This window comes from Miniopterus natalensis, chromosome 13 (genome assembly GCF_054644295.1).
Source record: "Miniopterus natalensis isolate mMinNat1 chromosome 13, mMinNat1.hap1, whole genome shotgun sequence".
In the NCBI taxonomy this organism is placed as follows: domain Eukaryota; kingdom Metazoa; phylum Chordata; class Mammalia; order Chiroptera; family Miniopteridae; genus Miniopterus; species Miniopterus natalensis.
The window spans coordinates 37,459,984-37,477,024 of NC_142093.1; positions in this window are offsets into that span (position 1 = coordinate 37,459,984).

Sequence of the window (17,041 nt, forward strand, 5' to 3'; positions counted from 1 at the left end):
AATCCTGAGTATACATATGTTTTCTCTTCTAGTAGAAATGATGTATGTGGGGGTCAACCTATAGTCAATATTATAGCAGTCAGGTTTGTTAGCTGCAAGCAACAGAAACTAACTCTGGTTGATTAAGCAGAAAAGCGTTTGTTGTTGACTTGTTGATAGTTCAACATGATTGGGACCAGACGAGGAAAGCTGGGCAGCAGGTGGAACCCAGCCCAAAACACACCACCTAACCCCTCTAGTGAGGAAACCACCACCGCGGCCCCTCCCACTGAACAGTGGATGTCGCAGTTTGCACAGCAGACACGGAACTTTGGGTGATGCTGTTCTTGTCGCCATCACCCTGGTGCCTCTGGATTCCCCACTGTCTCTGCCTCTTTATGTCACCAGCTCCCAAGTCAAAGTCACTAGCAGGTATATCTGTTTAGTCAAGCCTGAGTCATGTGCCGGCTCCCTAGCTGCAAGGGAGGCTGTGTCAGTGTCTGGACTTGCCAGCTTCTAAAGCGGGAGGCAGGCAACTAAGAAAATGACAGCTTTCCATCACAGGTATGATAAAGGGAGGTAATTAATTAATAATAACAGATGAAGTCTTGGGCTCTGGAGTCAGACTTTCTAAATTTGAATTTATGCTCTATCACTATGTAACCTTGGTCAAATTACTTAAATCCTTAATAGTTTCTATTTCCTCACCTCTAAAATAGAAGCAGTACCATTACCTGCCTTAGAGGCCCTTGTGAGCATTAAATAAAAATATCCTTGTAAAATTGCTTAGCACGTACATGGTACACAGTAAGTATCTCTATTAAGTGTATACACACATAAATATTTTTAAATGAGTATGTGTGTATGCCAGCATGCAACACTAATAGCAGAGATAGAGTTTCTCTACCCCCTTCTCTTCCCTCCTACCAAATACGGAAAGAGTACTTGCACATTTCAGACTGTTTATTTCACTTGAGGAAGAACAAGGCAACTCAGTTTAACTTTGGCCTCCCTGCTTAAAGCATTTGTGATCTAGCAGAGCAACAGCAATGAAGAAATAATTATAATTCTGCATATGCTAGAGTAGCATGAAAATGAAAGTTCAGAGAAGGATAGGATTAATTTTGCCTTGGGGAGTTAGAAATATGATAGAAGGAACTCGACAGAGAACATGAAGAATAGAAAATAGGAAATTTCCAGAGAGTAGCGTGAGAGGGACTTGCAGCGAGAACACCCTGCAGGTGTGCCTGGGAGCGGGGAAGAGTTTGAAGGACAAGGGCAAAGGGTTGATGGGAAGGTGGAAAAAGATGAACTGGGAAAGACAGACTGGAGCCAGATTGTCAAAACCTTTGGGCCACACCACAGTGGTATCCTTGCATCTGCCAACACACGTGCCAGTAAGACCACTAAGAACTGACCAATGGCCCTAGCAATGAGTCACACCATTGGCATCAATATCTGAGGTCGTTTATTTCTGGTAAGAGTTTTAATTCATGATGCAAAAGTTAATTCCAGGGTTTAAGGCTGGCTTTAGCAAAAGTGGAACAGGCACAGCTTGGCCCAGTTCTCCCTTTCACCGAGTCTCCCTTTCTCTCTTAGCCTCTGTCTCAGGTGCCAAGGACTCCTGGAAGCCTCGGCCTGCAAATCATCCCAACGCACCACTGCCGGAGGCTCTTGGCCTCGCTGGTGCTCCCAGCCTCGCATCCTGCCATGCTGCTTCCTCCCCCACTCACCGGAGCTCCAATTTCTGTTTAATTGGCAAGATTGAAAATGGGCCAACGAGATAAACCAGTCTCAAAGGCTGTCCTAGCCCGCGGCCCCTCTGAGTAACCCACTGACCTAGCAGTTGCAGTGGGCTCCCCAGAAACAGTATAAACAGCTCTCCCACCTCGACTGCTCTTAGCTCCCAGGCCTACGTCTTTCCCAGCCTCTGCACCCAGCCCCGGCCACAGCTAGAACACGTGCTCTCGGAAGGACAGAGCCTTTACAGGCCCAAAGCGAGAACGCTTGAAGCAGGATCGCTCCGAGAGCCTGAGATGGGAGGCTGCTTCCTCCGTACCTCTCAGGAAAGAGAGGCCACTTTGGGCTGGGGACTGAGTCTGCTCTTCCCTTCTGGTTATGAGAGTTGCGTCGAGTTCCCTGGGACCGTGAACTCAGGATTCTGAGCACACGGCTCCAGCAGCCACATGGCCAGAAATGAAGGGCTTTCGGCACACTGTTCAGAGCTAAGTGGATGTCTTTCAGGTTTGGCTTCAGCTGCCAGGAGCCCAGGGGCTGGGGCCGTGGGAGAACCCCAGGGATGCCAGGCAGTTGAGAAGAGACCCAGGGAGCCTGTACCTGGGAGCCTGGGGCCAGATCTGGGGCCCGGCCATCGGAGGAGCTGGGCTGGGGGGCTTCGTGCCGCAGGCAGCCCCGTCAGTAATCGCTCTGGGAAGACCCCCGAGGGGTGGATAGAAATGGGCGATTGCACCTGGACAGGTTCGCCCCTCCAGGGCACTGTGCTTTCCTCCCGTGCTTTTCTCTCCACAGCACGCAAATGCGTGGGGAGCCGGTGGCTGTGAAGACGGGCACAGTGAGCTTGCAGAGTCCTTCTCGAGCCCTCGAGTGTGAAGCGCTGCAAAGCTGCGTGTCCCCCGGGGAGAGAAAGGGAGGGAAGGAGCTCCGTGCACGGCTAAGGGGGGGCCGTGCAGAGAGGGGCCGGAGGGAGCCGCACACTCTCCAGCCCTCATCTCCTGCAATGCTGCCCCAGAGCCGCACCTCCACACCTGCAGGGCAGCCCTTCCAGGCTCCGTGTCAAATCGCGTTACCGCCGGCTTCTCGCCCGCGTGGTAGCTCTCAAGGGCCTGCGAAGCCCGCTCGCGCAGGAACGGTCACGGTCACGGTCATGGTCACGGTCACGGGGGACGCCCCCTGACTAAGCTCCCGCAGGGCTCTTTGTGCAGCGCCGGCCAGGGGAAGCCTGTTGTCCCTTCCAGAAGTAAATCAGGCAACTGCCAGGCCCCGGTCCCGAAGCCAGCCCGAGTCTCCCATCAGTCGGATCATCTACAAGACCATAACTTCATATTCCTCTCTCTGCTTCTGTCCAGTGAAACACATGGCAGGGAGGATGCCCTGCATTTTTTTCAACTAAAAACTAACAGGCCCCATCTGTGAGGGAGACCTTTTGGGTGCCCTCTCCTCCGTCACCCTCCTGGGGCACCCCTATCCCATCCCGGGAGTTCTGGACCCTGGCTGGCTGCTGGGGTGAGAACAGTGCCCGGGGCCTAGGGGAAAGCAGGGTCCCCGAGACCAGAACAGCTGTGGGGAGAGGGCCTCATCTGCCAGGGGAAGGGTGGGGACAACTCACTTTGTCTCCTCTGCCACCCTCCTGAGGCTCCCTGACTGGCCTGAGGCTTTAACAAGAAGGGGTCCCTGTGATCAGCTCTGAACAGCATCCTCAGGACCACGGTCACAAACACAAGCGTCACCTGGGGGGCCAGTCAGCCAACGTCAATGAGAGAAAGGGCCAGGTGTAAGGCAATACAGAGTTGGGGTCTAAGAAAAGAAAAGAGACCTGTAAAATAAAGATAGCTGTCTTTCTAAAAATAAAGACAGTGGTCTGAAAGAAAAACAAAATTTGTTCCTCTTGGCAAAGTAATATGCATTCTTGTATGAGACATGAGATCTATTGTTCCCTTTCTCCCTTGACTGTCAAGAGGCTCAAACCTGTAGTTTGTGCTTCCCTTGGATTTTGTTGACATAGCTGTCTTTCTCTCCTTCCCATCCTCTCCTCTCCCAACACACACACACACACTCACACACGCACAAACACTCACACACGCACAAACACTCACACACCACACACACACATCACACACACACACTCACACACACACATCACACTCACACACTCTTGCCTGATAGTCTGTAAAGACGTGACATAGGTAACATAACTGTAATACTGGTTAATATTTCAGAGTTCTTAATTTATTATTATTAAATATTATTATGTGCGCCCTGGCCAGTGTGGCTCAGTTGGTTGGAGTATTGTCCTGTGCACCAAAGGGTCTTGGGTTCTATTCCAGTTAGGGGCACACGCAAGGGTTGCAAGTTTGATCCCGGCTTGGGGCGTGAGCAAGAGGCAAACGATAGTTAGTTCTCTCTCACACTGATGTTTCTCTCTCTCCCTCTCCCTTCCTCTTTCTCTTAAAGAAATAAAAAATAAGAAATATATTACCATGTACAAGATCCTCTTTTTTACTTTCTTCTGTTTTACATCTTTTCACATAAAACTCTCTACAGAATGTCTAAACTCAATAGAAAGGACAGTTAGATGAATTCTAAATTCTAGCTTTATCAGTGAACTCCAAGGTACCCTAATTTTGAAAACATTTTTTTTATCCTTATTGTAAGGGCTTTAGTTTTGTTTTATTTATGGTCTTGTTTTTATTTTAATTCTTTCTTTTTTTTCCCTCACTATCATATCTTTCTGCAAGCCACGATTATGAATAGAGATAATATACTTTAGGAAGGTGCCATAGATCCAAAATTAATCTCTACCAAAGTTAATTCCTGCATAAATTAAGCTGAATGTGTGTTTCAACACTATAAATCATGTGCAATAGGTATAAATAAAACATGAACCCAGGTTTCCTCACTTATAACTTCATATCTGTGATATGTCATTGTAGAAAAGGCAAAGTTGTTTTTGTTTTTTTCTCCCTTTTTGGAGCTTTTGGGCTAGCTATCTCAAAGATTGTAGGGGGTATTGCAAAATCAAACAGATTTCCGCTCTATGGCTGAAACAACTAATAATCAGAAGACTACCCAAAAATTCCCCCTGTATACATGTGCAAAACTCACAACCCTCCTCTTGAGGCCCACAAACCAGGAGAAGAGTTGCCAGTGAAGATTTGAGAGTGGGGTGGGAGAGGAACCAACAGTCTGGGGGGGTGGTAAGGAAGCTTGTTCTCCTGCATGAGGCGCATGGCTTCGGGTCATTCTATGGTTAAAACTCGGTTCTTGGAGAAACCAATGAGGTGGGATGAAAAGAGGGTGACAAGACAGCCCAGGTGAGAACTAACCTGTAGGGGGCGCTGTGGTGCACTGCATTCCTTTTGGCCAGTGCACACACCCTTCCACTCTATGCATCTCTTCCATCTGGCTGTTCCTTAGTTATATCCTTTTATAATAAACCAGTAATCTACTAAGTAAATGGGTCTCCTGAGTTCCGTGAGCCACACTAGCAAATTAATTGAACCCAAGAATAGGGTCATGGGAACCTCTTATCTATAGGCCATCAATCCGAAGTACAGGTAATAACCTTGCGACTGGCATCTGAAGTGGGACAGTGGGGGGTGGGGGCAGTTTTGTAGGACTGAGCCCTTAATCTGAAGAACCTGAAGCTATCTCTGGATAGATAGTGTCAGAACTGAGATGAATTGTTAGGAGACTCAGCTGGTGTCCAGAGCATTGCTTGGTGGTGTGGGGGAAATCCCCTCCTCACATTGGAATTGGCTCCAAAACCCCTTTAGTACCTAACAGTACTTAAAAGTAAGTTTATCCTATAATTCCCGATTTTGCAGATATCCTATTGAACCACTGGGTTAAAAATGCAGGTGGCATGGCTTAGTGGTTGAGCGTCAACCTATGACCTGTCAGGGCACATGCAGGAGGCAGCTGATCAATGATTCTGCCTCATCATTGATGTTTCTCTCTCTCTCTCCCTCTCCCTCCCTCTCTTTGAAATCGATAAAAATGTATTTAAAAATAATAACAATAATTATCCTCTCATTAAACAAGTTAATAGGGGAATGCAAAGCTTAAAAAAAAAAAAAAAAAAGCAGACTCCTGAGCCCTACGCTAGACTTGCTGGGAGGGTAGAAATTTGCATCAGTAGCTGCCCATTGCCCCCAGGTGACTCTTGCCCCAGAGGAGCTGCCCAGGCTCCTGCGCAGTGTCAGCTGAGACACTCCCTGAGGCGGACAGCACTCCAGCACCGTTGATGGGCCTCACGGCAGAGTGGGTCAAGAGCAAGAATCTTGGCTCTCCCACTTCATAGCTGGGTGACCATGGGCAACCTACTTAGACCCTCAGCCTTTGTTTCCTCATCTGCAAAACAGGGTTAATGATTGCACCTAACTCGTAAGGTTGTAAGGATGTGTGATGGGTAATTCTACGTGTCAGCTTGACTGTGCCACAGGATGCCCAGGTAACTGGTAAAACATCACTTCTGGGAATGTCTGTGAGGGTGTTTCCAGAAAAGATTAGCATTTCCATAGGCAGAGGGAGTCACAAAGATGGCCCTCACCGACGCAGTTGGGCGTCATCCACGCTGCTGAGGGCCTGAATGGAACGAAGAGCTGGAAGAAGGGAAAACTTGATCTCGGCTTGAGCTGGGGCAACCATCTTCTCCTGTCCTCAGGTATCATTGCTCCTGGTTCTTGAGCCTTCAGGCTCTGTCTGGGACTTACACCATTGGCCCCTCTGGTTCTTAGGCCTTTGAGTTGGGACTGGAACTACATCACGGCCTTCCCTGGGCCTCCAGCTTGCTGACTGCAGACGGTGGGACTTCTCAGCCCCCATAACCACGTGAGCCAATCCCTTATCATTAACCTCCGCCTGTATATCTTATCTGTTCTGTTTTTTCTCTTTCCCTGACTAATACAGACTTTAACATATCTTTTTTTAAGGGGACACAAATCAACCGATTATATAATACAATGTCAGCAGCTGGGGAAGACAGGAGTCTGAGAAAGAGCTGGGAGCTGGCCTCTGTGGGCAGAAGAACCCCATGAGGCATCACGCCGTGGACTGCATTTGCTGGGAGCCAGGGATCTGGGGGAGCATGAAGGGAGCCTGATAAGAGCTCATCTTTCCATCTCTGTTTCCAGCCAAGGAAACCAACTGCAGTTCTGGGGAACGCAGGGGAAGCAGTCCAAAGCATGCTGTGGAACGCCTCGCTCCCGAGCCAGATGCCGGCAGCCTCCGCCGTCCTGGAGCTAAAAAAAAAAGAAAGTGGGGGAAGAGGGTGACTTTATATTTCTTTCTCTCCAGTCCCGAGGGCATGACAACAGACACTTTCAGCTTGAGGCTTCCGCTGCCAGCATTCTAGCAGGGTTTGTTAAAATGCCCTAACCAAACACAAATTCTTTATTCCTTGGGAGGCCTTCTCCTCGAGCCGTTCAGACGCCATCAGCATCCAAATCTTCCCAGAGGGATGATTCTTGATTACACTTACACATCACATATTCAGAGTTTCATAAAAGGCCAAAGACAGCCGTCCAAGCACATTTGGAAGCAACAGCCACACCTGCTGGGCCATAACACAAAGAAGATGCTGGCCCTTTATGTTTAGGATTCCCTTTATAGCATCCATGCATGTGCTTTGAAGTGCCCTGGACGCTGCTCGTGTTATATATGTGAGGTGTGAGTGGAGAGGGGAGGGCAAGGATTCAGGCGTAAAAGGTGAGATTTGCTGGGGAGGTGGAGGTGAGAATGAGAGGGCTACACCCTACATATGATAATCCAAGAACCTGGTTGCACACAGTGACCAGAGGGAGGGTAGATCCAGAAATAAAAGGAATGGTAATAAGTGCTCCTTGCATTTACTGAACGCTTACTTGATATATGTTAGTCTTCCTGTAGCTGTGGATCCAAGGCTTTCATCACAGTTGGAAAATTATTATCCATGATCATTTTCAATATTGTCTGTCCTCTGTTTTCTAATTCATCTCCCATATTGTTTAACTGATCGGTCAGTGTTTTCATCTCCCTGTCTCTGTTCAGTATTATGGATCATTTCTTTAGCTCTTTTCTGTCGTTTACCAATTCTCTTTTCAGCTGTTTCTAATCTGCAGTTTAACCCATCTTTTGTGTTATTAATATCAAGGTTATCATTTTTCATTTCTGAAGATGGATTCTGTTTCTCATTTCCAGGTCATCTTTTATGGTCTCTTCCATGTACATCTTTAAAATAAATATTTTTTTATCTTTAAATTTTCTTTTAAATGTTCAGCATCTGATCATTGCAACATATGAATTAGTTGCTGGGGCTATATTTGGTTTTTCGTTTCTGCTGATTCCTACTCTTTATTACAAATTGCCACAAAATGGGTGACTTGAAAAAACACAAACTTGTTCTCTTACTCTTCTGGAAGCCAGAAGTCCAAAAGCACTGGGTTAAAGCCACAGTCTTGGAAGAGCTGGTCCTTCTGGAGTCCACAGGGCAGAATTCACTTTCTTCCCTTCTCGAGTGCCTACAGGCTGCCCTCATTCCTTGGCTCATGGCCTCTTCCGTGCATGACTCCAATCTCTTGTTTCCATCACTGCATCTCCTACTTCTATAATCAAATCTCCGTTTCCTTCTCTCTTATAAGGATACTTGTGATTACATTTACTGTCCACCTGGCTAATCCAGGATAATTTCTCCATCTCAAGACCCTAATCACATCTGCAATGTCCCTGTTGCTGTATGGGGGCGCATTCTTCAGGGTACCTCACACTCAGTGTGTCAGAGACTGCTGGTTGCCAATACAGTATCCACTCTTCCATCCTTTCCTAGTAATGAAAATGCTAGCCAATTAAAACTGCTGGCCAGTAAAAACTCCCTAGTGTTTTCTGGGGTTTTATGACATCTAGGTGTGGCATTGGGATTAAAATTTTGCCAATGAATTATAAGTGGAGGGGCTGTGTGCAACTTCCAGAACATGTTTTTAAAGAGAAAAGGCAGCCCTAGCCGGTTTGGCTCAGTGGTTAGAGCATCTGCCCGTGGACTGAAGGATCCCAGGTTGGATTCTGGCCAAGGGCACGTACCTCAGTTACAGGCTCCATCTCTGGCTCCAGCCGGGGTGAGTGCGTGAGGCAACCAGCCGATGTGTCTCTCTCACATCTATGTTTCCCTCTCTCTCTCTCTTTCCCTTCCACTCTGAAAAAGCAATGGGAAAAAAATCCTCAGGTGAGGGTAAGATTAAAAAAAAGAAAAGAAAACCAAATAGCCTCTCACAGCATCCACAAAACTTCCTTACTTCAGTCTCAGGAATTTTCTAAAATAAGAGAAAGCCTATCTGATGAAAAAATGTAGCATCTCTAGGGAACAGAAAACCAGCAGAAATAATCATTCGAAACTGCTATTAAATCAATGTGCTTCCTGTTGGTTTGTCAATATGGACTTTTTCAATTGGACAATTTTATTACAGTGATAAATACCAACAGCACAATTTAGAGACTGCTGTTCCAAGTTATGGTCGGTTTGGCCTAACAATCCATACTCGCTATTGAATAAATGTGAATGCTGTGGCCTTCCAAAGATTAACAGGCCGTTATTGGCAGCTGAGCCTGTTCCTGTCCTGGTGAGAAGTGGCTTCCCTCACATTTCCCCACAGGACCCCTCCTGTCCATTGTAGTGGCCCATCACCTCCCTTGCCAGGGTCCTCACCTACTCCGTGTCAGGAACACCCACACTGCTGATGACGGGTGTCAGGTGTCAAGGACAGTGCCGAACAAAGTAGTTCTGACCCCCAACTAAATCCTGCTTTTCTTGGCAAATAAGGAGAGCAAATAAAATTCCTTTTTAATCTGCATGAGGTCCCGTAGAATTTGTCAAATGTCAATCAACTGTGGCAAAAATTCGGTCACCTCAGGGAAACCCAGGGGGTGTCTGTTGTGAGTAATGTGTCATTGATACCTGCGTTATTGAGACTAGTGCAGAACAGAGGGAAACGCTGGCTCTCCTACATTCTAGTAGGCAATTCTAGTAGAGTACCTTAGGCAGTTCACTTAAGGGTTCTGAGCCTTGCTTATCTCATCAGTATAATGGGGATGATTCTCTATTCTCTAGAGTTGGAATAATTACATAAGAAAAGTGTATGGTAATTCCTCGGGCACATAGCAGATATTCAGGGAAGTCAGTGGCTCTGAATCTATTGCATATGTTGACAGGACAAGCCCTGTGCCCCCAAGGAAGGTTGGGCCTAACGACCTGTATCTGTGGTCTTATCAGCCCCCACTCTCCTTCCATAACATCATTTTGTTATTGTTTTTCTTTCTCATCATGACGGAAGTCCCTGCTTTTTGGCCTGAGAATGACCGGGCCATCTTTGCTTCCCCTCTGAATTGCTGTCCCCTCGGAGGACACCCCTCCGAGCTTGCAAGTCTTCCACACTCGATGGCAAAGATGGATCACTGGCCTTGAAGCTCATGATGAGCTGCCAGAGGGCAGACAACTTGGTTTCGCTCCTTGATTTAAGGCCACCAAAGCATGAGCAGAAAGCGTCCGAACTGGCTCCACTTGTCCTCCCCTCACAGACCCTGTGGCCCATGCTGGTGGGCCCCTCAGAGGTCGGACGACAACTCAGGCGGGGTGACCAACTCCTCCCGGTGGACCTGGAGCTCTCCTGGTTTCCACATTAGAAGTCCAAGGCACGTGGACAGGTGGTCCCTCCAGGTGGGGCAGCCCGCATGGAGATTTGAAAGGCTTCTCTTGGGGCCCTTTGCCTGCCATGTGCCCAGCTTGTGTCTGCCTTCCTTCTTGACTCTAGGGATGGCTCTTCCCTGGGGACCAGCCCCAGCGTCACCTGAGTGCTCCTGCCTCGGGCCTCACCCGGTCTGGTAATAACAGCCCAGCCCGAGGGACCAGCCTCTAAGGTAGGGCCGCCTCCCCGGGGTGGCAGGCAGTTACACCGGAGCTACACTAATGAGCAGGTCCCCCTTTCTCCTTCTTCCCCAGGTTGGCCTGACAGAGCCGTGAGGAGAGGGAGGCCCCGGGCCCCAGAACTGCAGCCCTGTCTCCCTGCGGGTTACTCATGGGAGTCTCCGTGGGCTGAGGCCTGCAGCTGTAGCCGTGTTGACTCATCTGCAAGCTATTTATTATCCTTTGGTGATATACGCCCTGGTTGCCAACATCAGACAATTCCTCAGCACCCATGTGTGGCACCATGGGGGTGTGCCCCCCTCCGAGAGTTGTCATCTTTGTTTCTTTCCATGTCTTCCTCAGGGTTCTGCCCGCACCTACCCTGTGTCCCATATTCTCGCTCCAGACATCTTCTCTCTTATCTGAACAGGCTGGTTTCCTCTCAACCATAGCCCTGTAGGCTTGGGGGGAGCTGCCTCAGTTTCCAGAAAGTCTATGCATGCCTTATCCCACCGGATGGGTCCGTTTTGTAGGCTATAGGTGCCAACCTCGAGCTGGACCCAGGGCTCAGGAAGAGCAGGACTGGGACTGAGCCTCCTGAAAGCACCTGCTGCTTTGGCCCGCCTCCCTGCTGGCTTCTGACCAGATTCGGAAAATCCGTAGTGTGACCCAATGGCCCTTAGTGGGTGAGCAGACTGTGGTCACCAGGACTCTCCTGCTAAGATTTCTGGATCTGTTTTTTTTCAGGTTCTGTGATCTCCCCGGAGTTCAGGGACCCGTGGGTGTGTGGTGACAATTTCCCCGAGTCCCTTGTTGGAGCCCTGGCTCAGCCTGTGTGGGGGCCAGGCCAGCACTCAGAGGGTTCCAACCACACTCCAGACGCCCTCCCTCCGAGTGTGAATGTTATCTCTCACCAGATAAGGGACAAGCTCGGCCCAGATCAAACACTTGTTTATCTGCAGGGTGCTGAGAGCCAAACCTCTGCTTCTGTTCCTCCCTGGTTCTTTATTTGCTTACCCTTATCGCCTCTGACCTGTGGTGTTGTTTGCACACCTGATCTGTCTCTGGCTTGGTTAGACTGAGCGGTGCCCTGCTGGGGGGGCGGGGAGGTGGCCTCCTTGGGTGGTGCAGGGAGAAGAGCACTGGAGGAGGGGTTCAGGACATTCAGCATCGGAGTGAGTCCGTCTCACCCGAATCTGTCTCCAAGGGAGACTGGACTCCGTGAACTCCAAGGTCTCTCTCAGGGCTAACATTCTATTTGCTGCAAAAGGCCCAGTGTGAGCATTAATTCTTAAGGATAAGAGAAGCTGACTTAAAATGAGCAGAGAGCATGCATGTCTTCAGCCTCCTGGGTGAGGGAGAGCTGAGTCTCTGACCACACTGTTTATTCTGTGCTGCTTATTTTAGCCGTGTGGTCCACCCAGCCAGAGTGGGGTTAGACGGGAGGCCTCCTACTCACTGACTTGTTCGTGCAGAAACAGCTTGAAGAAGCAACGACCACATCCCATGCAAATTCGGAGCGAGGAACGTGGGGGGAAGTTCTAGAATGTTTGCTGGAAGTTAAGGGGCGATATAAAGAAGTCCTTCCTTTGAAAAAGGCTCCTTCGTATTACAATCCTAACCTATAGAATGAACTGGTGGTGGGAGGTGGAGGCATATTCTATTTTAGTTTACAAGCTAATTCCTCACTTTATAAAAAGCCGAATGTTTCCTCCTGGAAATCAGCTCTCACGGAGCACTAAAAATACAGTTGACTCTGTAATATCGGTAATCATACAACTTATCACACACAAAATGTTACTTTTCATGAACACTCCCATTGGGGGAAGACATTCCCCTAAGATAATGCCTCTCTTGAGGTCCAATTTGATGTGTGTTTCTACCGTAAACGGAGCAGGGAAGACTTTGTCCGCCGCATTTGGAAAGCAAAGTCCCTTTTCTTGTGATGAAAGGTCTGCAGTGCCCACACTTTCCCACAAGGCGTCAGTGCAGCGCAGAGCCGTCCACCTTAGGAGGCAGTGGCTCCTGCCCAGGGGCGACAATTCACTGGGAGTTGGAGGCAGATCTGACAGCGTCTCGGCATTGTTGAAAGCTCCAAGCATTTGCCAGAAACGAGGTGGCCGAAACAGGATGAACTCATTTTGTGTGATGGAGAATCCTTGGACGTTAACAGAAACAAATTGTCTTTCCTATATAAATGCAAAATGTATCCACCTAAATCACCAACGAAAGTGATTTTCGGTAGGCACCAAGAAACACTGAGTCGTAAACACTATCTTCCCTTCAAGTTTCTTTTGTGAGTTGATAGAAATGCATAAGGTAACGTGCTCCTTTCATTTCTACGGCTCGGGTCTTTGGTCTTTGGATGGAAATAGTGCTTAGGATTTGAAACAAATGATTAAGTAAAAATAAATTCCCCAAAAGAGACATTTAAGATAGAGCCATTTGAGTTTTTTAGGGGAAATTTCCCTTTTATATTTCTGTACTGGGCTGGGTTTCCACTGAATATAAGTGATCCAGCGGGCCCGGAAAACAAGTGATTCCACTGCCCCTTGCCGATGCCAGCTGGAGGAAAAGCCCAAAGTGCCTACTGGGTGCCAAGACCCAGGCTGCACCTAAAGAAGCATGAATTGGCCACTTCCTAGTGTTCACCTCATAGAACTTAGCCAGGGAGACCTGACGCTTGACTGCTCTGTCACATTGTGGCAGGATCCACTTGTGTCTCCCAATGTCCATCTTCCTGTCTTCCTCACTATCGGAACTCCGATGTGAGCCGAGGCTGTGACTGCACAGGAGAGTCTATTTCTCAGACTGACCGTGGAGTCACAGGAGCAGCCAGGGCTGATGGGGTGAAGGCAGAGGGGGTGTTTACAGTGGCAGGGGGTCCCTTTGCTTTTCCTGCTTTCCCGGCGGCTGAGATGCGGATGTGACGGTTGGAGTGGAGCTGCCACATTAGATGATGAGGTGACAGATACACGATGGCAGTAGAGAAAGAAAAGAGAGAGCCAGGCGTCTCATCCTCACAGGGCCCGCACAGCAGCCTGGACTGCTCGCCTTGGGTTTTTACAAGAGTGAAGTAAAAATGTTTTGGGGTTTTCGGTTAGCTGCAGCTGAAACTAGTCCTAATCAATAGATTCCTTGAGAAAACAGGCCAGAGGTAAGGTGGGATTTTTTTCGAATTATTCATTTTGTCGTCATTTCATAATTTTGATCACCAGTCAACACTTAACTGAATGTGTTTATATGATACTGCGGAGTGATCTGATTTTACACGGCTTAGGGACGGGGTTGGATCCTGACACCACAGCGAAGTTCAGTTGTTCGAGTCCTTCATGAAAACGGCTGCGGCCCCGCTGTATAAATGTAGCTGTTCGGTCACGGCCATAGCTGTTTCTCACACCTGTTTTTCCTGGGCCCGGAGGTTGTTTGTATCCAGAATTTCCCTTTATGACTGAGGAAGACAAAGTCGAAATCCTGTTCCTTCATTCAAGCTTCATGTTTGATGCAAAACATAGAAAACCACCCTAGCCGGTCTGGCTCAGTGGTTGGAGTGTCGGCCCAGGGACTGAAGCGTCCCGGGTTCGATTCCGGCCTAGGGCACGTACCTAGGTTGCAGCTTGGATCCCGGTCCTGGCCGGCTCACGAGAGGGAGGCAACCAATCCATGTGTCTCTCTCGCATCAATGTTTCTGTTTCTCTCTCCCTCCCGATCCTTCCACTGTTTCCGAAAAAACAATGGAAAAAATGTCCTCAGGTGAACAAAAAAACATACAAGACTGTGGACGACTGCATTAAAGGTCATGCGCTGAGGCCCACCTGCACCTGCTCACCGGGATGTTCTGATTCGGAACCACTTTCTGGCTCGAGGTCGAGGGCAGGCAGGTTCTTTTCCCTCTAGATCCCTGCAGACAGAGTCACAGGGTCCAGATGCAACGGAGCTGTGCTGCCACTGGTCCTCCCTAGCTCCGCAGGGAAAATGGAGGGGCGGGCCCACTGGCCCAACAATTCCCCACCCCTCCAGGAAGCACTGGGGGGCAGGTAGAGTGGGGTGGGGGACATTGTCCTGGCAGCCCCAAGTCTTCAGCGGGCTGGATGAGGGACAGGGCTCTGTCAGCAGGTCTCAACAGGTCTGAGCAGCACAGGCCCAGTGCCCCAGGCTCAGTAGGGGCCTGGCAGCCGAATGCCATCCAGAGCGATGAGGGGGCCACACAGCACAATGGGGGTGGCCAGACATTCAGGGATGGGGGCTTCCTGGCCAAAAATACCAACCAGTTCTTTACAGAAACACAGCTAAAAGTCAACTGCCCACTTATTTTCCAAACTAGCCATATTATACTCAAATTGCACAGGCCAGCTTTAGAGACAGCCTACCTGCTTCAACTACTTTAGGGGAGTCTGGTGACCAAAGCAAAGGTATTTCTCTACAAAGTAGCACTTGCCAGGAAGGGCCTAGGCCCCATGATGAGAATTATTCCAGGGATTCCCACCAAAACACTCTAATTTGCCACCACACCTAGCAAAGGGCCCTGCTAATGTAAACTAGCAATAAAAAATGTCCAGAATATAGAGCCTCACTGCTCTGAGATGTTTCAGGGTTCACTGAGGCCTGGAGGAATTATTTCTAAATGCTGCCAACCTGTGTCTAATTCTACCCTCACAGGAAGCCTTTGGAGCAATACAGCATCTCAGATAAGTTGACACGAAGAGATTGGCAAACCTAAGCATCGTGGTACCTGAGTCTCATCCTTCCTTGCATATGAATAAAGTGCCATTTTGGTTTTGCATGTTTTATATGGTCTAGTGCAGGTAAGTCCATCAGTTTTTGGAATATTGAAAAAACAAAACCAAGGATGTGGGGGTCCACAGTAAGGTAACGATGCCTGGCCCAGAGGGCTAGCTGGCCTCCATATGGCATTGCTCTTTAGACTCAGGATAGTAAGGTTGAGCTCCCCTGTCAACAGTGGCTCCTAGTAGAGTGTGATAAAACTTGTGAGGCTCTGAGAAGATGAGCACCATGATTGATCAGTAATGTCTGCAATAGATTAGGGGCAGGGAGGGGTCTGGGCTGTGAGGGGGACAGGGGCATCTGCATTCCAAGTCATGTATTTCATCAATTCTACCAAACATCCACCACCACCCCCGATTTTTATGTCTTTGAAATTGGGATGCTTCTTATAATCCTGCGCCAGATTGTATTTTCAAAAAATCAACACAGTAGTCCAAGCCTCACTTGTCTTCCAGAACCTAGCCAAGTCCCCATAAAGGAGTGGAATCTGTCCTGTCCCCTTTAACTGGGGTGTGGGGGAGTATGGTGACTGCTTCAATTAATGGAGTATGGCAAAAGGGATGCTAAGCGAGTTATGAAGCTAAGCCATTAATAACTGATATTGCTTCTCCTGGCCTTTTCTTTGGGATGCTCATCCTTGGAACCTAGTCACCATACTCTAAGGAAGCCCATGCCATGTGAAGAGTCCCTGTTTCCAGACCTGGCTGAGGTCCCAGATGACAGCCAGCATGACTTGCAGGCTGTGTGCCACCCTAGAAGTGGATCCCCCAGCCCAACTGATGCTGCGTGGAGCACAGATGAACCTTCCCTGCTGAGCCCTGCCCACATCGCAGATCCATGAGCACAGTAACGACTGCTACTGTTTCAAGACACCAACTTTTGCAGCAGTTTGTTACACAGCAACAGTTGTCATGGCCCAAATGTGTACACCAAAACTTGTAGAATAAGTGTCAGTTCACTGAAAGAAAACCCTGAAGACCACAGAGAAGCATGGTTTAAAGAAAGGCTGCATCATCAACTCAGAAAGTGACTTAGAAGGATCAGCTTCAGAATAGAAGAAATCTGAAGACCACCACACCAAACTTATTCTGTATATATCTTCCTTTGTAAGGACACACAAAAGTCCCAGCTGACAGCCAGCACTGACTTGCAGGCCGTGTGAGTGCCACCATTTCATGATGCATAATGAAAAAGCCTATATATTAATAAGTTTAACAGGACATTCAGAGAACATTAAAAACATGTTAAGTAATAAAGCATTGTGTCAGTTTCACTGGCAACATTTTCCTTTCTCAGTGGTATAAGATAATTTTACAATCAATGACATCTTAGATCTAGTGAAATACAAGTATTTATTGTTCTTGACTTTAACCTCTCTAATTATACCACTAAATACAAGTGTTGTAAGAGAATTTCAAAGATTTTTCATGTTTCCTTTGAAAATTAAAAACAAAAAGTCAGCAGGGATAGGCATTTTAAAAGTTCAATTTAATTTTTACTGACATAATTATGTCCATAGTATTATTCTATTCAAGATTTTGGGATTTTTTTTTTTAAAGTTAATTTTCTGAATTTAATGTTCCAAATAAGTGACTTCCCAAGAACCCTGAAATCACATGAATTTCACATTATTATGAATGTTTTAGGTGGCTCTCTCTTTTGAATGGA